Source organism: Cynocephalus volans, chromosome 9 (genome assembly GCF_027409185.1).
Source record: "Cynocephalus volans isolate mCynVol1 chromosome 9, mCynVol1.pri, whole genome shotgun sequence".
NCBI classification, from domain to species: Eukaryota; Metazoa; Chordata; class Mammalia; order Dermoptera; family Cynocephalidae; genus Cynocephalus; species Cynocephalus volans.
This window is the reverse complement of record NC_084468.1, coordinates 19,542,780-19,546,650: the sequence shown is the minus strand read 5'-3', so window position 1 is coordinate 19,546,650 and position 3,871 is coordinate 19,542,780. Positions and strand designations below refer to the sequence as shown.

The window sequence follows — 3,871 nt, the reverse complement described above, 5'->3', positions numbered from 1 at the left end:
GTAAACTATATTTGGCCTTAAGTGATGGAATGACTATAAAGGACATCTCTGAAAATCTGTTAACAAAAACAGTCCTCCCCTAATGTATACATATATCAAAACATCACATTGTACCTCCTGAATAAATATAATTATTATTTGTCAATTTTAAAAAGATAAAAATAGAACAACAAAAAAAGAAGCAGTTCTCAAATGGATTGAGGGATCGGGAACAGTTCCCGTTACTTAACAGAAACAAAAGCAAATTGCTTCTAAGGAATGGACTGTCAATTTCAACCTAGTGGGGTGTCTACAGATAAAGGCAGTGTTGGGCTGAAGCTGACTTGTTCAGACTTGCTTGAGAGAGCCAGTTTTGCTCATCTCTTCCCAATATCACATTCAGTCATGTCAAACTGGCAGTTTGAAATTGGCTGTTGTAGGAGCATTTACACCACGGAAATTAGCAAACACCACAATTTGGACTTTCTTAAATGGGCTTTCTTAAGTGGAGCTAGTTTATCAGCACAGCACTTGATAAAGTCCCATTTACATATGCTCCCTATTAGAAGCACCAGAATCAAGAGTCATCAGAAACAAAAACAGCACCATTAAACCTCTGAAATCTTCATATGATTAAATTAAAAGATAAAGAATATATAGTGAGAATCTTATATGTTTACAGAAAAAGAAAATCACAAACATGGGCAAAGAATAAGAGATTGTAAAAATGATGAAATAGATATGAACAAAGAATTTAAGATAGAGGAAACAATAACATAAAAGGACTTGGGAATATCTAATTATTCAATAATGTATGTTATACATTATCACTGTATGCTATCAGCTGGAGTATACATGTAGGAAAAAATTTAACCCTGCAGTACTTCCACCTGCTGCAATTCTGCCACTACTCTGCCTGTTCTAGGAAACAGGCTACTGGTGCCACAGTTTTTAATTACTGTTCAAATGGAATCATGTGTCATTATGATGAATTAAAACAATCCCTGCTACTTTTTTAATTTTCTCTACTTTGTTATGAAATATATTATCTTTACAAAAATTATAGATATCAATATAACAAACAACTGTGACTTTGGGTTATACATATATGTATTCTTATACAAATACAAATACGTATTTGGTCTTCATCTCCAGTTCCTGACACAGAGCTCCTAAATCCCTTGGAATTTCATGAATGATAGGACTGTCTTTTGTTCCAGTGAAGAAATCCTTGATGAACTGTAGATAGCTTCAGGAGGGAGACTGGTAGCCAGAAAGACCAAACCTTTATTAGAAGCCTAGAATTTTCAGCTCCAGGGAGAGGAAAGAGGCTGGAGATTGAGTTAATAATCAATCATGCCTATGTGGTGAAACCTCCATAAAAAACCCTAAACAACAGAGTTTAGATGAGGAGCTTTTGGGTTAGGGAACACATCCATGTGCCAGGAGGGTGATAAACCCCAACTTACAGGGATAAAAGTTTCTACACTAGGAACCCTTCTGGACCACGCCCTATGTACCACTTTTTTTGGCTGTTTATTTGTATTCTTTATAATATCCTTTATAACAAACTAGTAATAGTAAGAAAAGTGTCTCTCTGAGTTCTGTGAGCCCTTCTAGCAAATTATCAAACCCAAGAAGGGGGTAGGGAGAATCCCTAATTTATAGTTTGTGATTTGCATCTGTCTTGTGGGGCTGAGCCCTTAACCTGTGGGGTCTGTGTTAACTTCAGGTAGTTAGTGTCAGAATTGAATTGAGCTGTAGTACAGCCTGTTGGTGTCCAGAGAGTGGTAGAATTGGTGGGTATGGGAAAAACACCCCCACACATTTTGTGCCAGAAGTCTTGTGAAAAACAGTACACAGCTGGTATTTTACACATTTTGTGATGAAATGTATCATCCTTGCAAAAATTATAGACATTAATATAATGAAAATCCAGGTATTCTTGTGTATACCCTCCTGTTTTCTACCTCCACTCCATAGAGTTAACCAATCTTCAAATTAGTATTTGTCAATTCCATGAATGATTTTCTCCTTTACTACATATGTTTGTATACATAAATAATATATGATAGTATATTTAATGTTTTAATGTTTAAAACTTAAAATAAATTCAGAAAGCTGCTTTTTCCATTTGTCATTAATTTTTTTTAGATAATCCACAGTGAAAATGAATATTAATACTACATGGACCAACATTGACATGTAGCACTGGTTTGTCTTCTGTTCTGTTGTGTTCTATTACTTGAGTATACAATTTATTTAATTACTTTGAAAAATAATTTGACAATATCTAGTACAGTTGAAGATACATGTTCCCTTTCACTCATTAATTGTACTGTAGGCCAATTAGAAATCAACAGAAAGGGCTGAGGGAGAAGCAAAAGTGATTTCAGATGCAGAGGACAAAAAATAAGGGACAATAAATCCCAAAACTCCTCAAAGCTTCTGTGGAGAAGCCCTCTCCAGGCTTTGTTTAGGAAATACTTTTCCATTCCATTGGGGTTAGCTTGGATCTGGGTCTTAGCAGCCAGATGCTGGGGCTACTGTTCCCAGCTGTCAGACTCCCACCCAGAATGGAGCTCCCATACTCTCTCCATGCACTTTGGGGTCCTCTCCACATATTCTCTGCTCTGAATTCCCTGCATTGACAGACAAATTTACTCTAATAGTACAGAGATTCCCAACTAATTCTTCAGCTTTACAGCATTTTTAAAGCACCTTTATTAAGAAACAATTTGCCTAGAATAAAATGCACTTTTTTTTTGAGGTCTGATCTTATTTATTTGTTGCTCTTTAAAAATCTTATTTTTGACTGGACTCAGAGTTAGTAGTAGAAGCTCTCAGAGAGGACAGCCTATGTCTCTTGACAATCTGTTCCTGGCATTTTTCCTTGGCCTCCTGCATTTCCTTGGCCAAAAGTTTAGCATATTCTACGGCCTCTTCCTTATTTTTCTTAGTGCACTGTTTCTTCAGAGCAATACACCGATGTTTTTGTTACAGGACATGTGGAGTAGCAAGACACTGAATCTTGGATGCTTTGGTCCTAGGTTTCTTACCTTCTTTGTTTACAGCTTTCTTACAATGTATTGACAGACATCATCTTCTGTAGAGAGATTGAAAAGTTTGCAGATTCCACTAGCTCTTTTGGGCCCCAGGTGACAAGGCACCGTGGTATCCGTAGTCCAGGAACATTCTTCTCTCCTTTTTTATTTAACAATGACCAAGCTGGGAACACTCAGATTGGCATCCACAATGCAACCCTGAACAGATTTGTGCTTCCATTCTCCAGTTCTCCTGGGCCTGTAACAGGAATGCCCCCTACTCAGCAGCAGGCAGTCACGGCCATGGGTCAAGACATCCTGCTTCATGGGGAAACCTTGTTTGTCATTCCCACCACTGATTTGGACCACATAACCCTTCCATTCTTCACCCAGAGCATCAGCAGCAACTTCTGTGGCCATACGCTGCTCGTAAAAAGTATGAAGTTTGTGTTCATTGTCCACTTTGACGAGTTTCTGGCAGCCAGTGGCTGGGAAGGAGATACTCAGCTTCATCTTGAAACAGCTCATCATCTCCCTAAAATGCACTTTTTTAAGTGTACATTTAAATGAGTTTGACCAATGATATAAATGTATACTTTCATCTAACCACCTACACAATCAAGATACAGAACATTTCCACTGTCCCCAAAAGATCCCTTGTGACCCTTCCCTATCAATCCTCAATATCTGTCCGGGACCTCAAGCAACCAGTGACCTCTTTCCGTCTCTGCAGATTTATGCCTTGTTTAGAGATTCATATATTGGAATGATAACTTGTATTCTTATCTGGCATCTCTTGCTCAGCATGTTACTGTTGAGTTTTTAGCACAGTCTTTCTCTTTATGTAT

General features: G+C 37.7%; 1 pseudogene; it reads right to left on the bottom strand.

Moving 5' to 3' along the window:
• Positions 1-2,784: 2,784 nt before the first annotated feature.
• LOC134386590 (small ribosomal subunit protein eS6-like) lies at positions 2,785-3,536 on the bottom strand (annotated as a pseudogene).
• Positions 3,537-3,871: the final 335 nt, after the last annotated feature.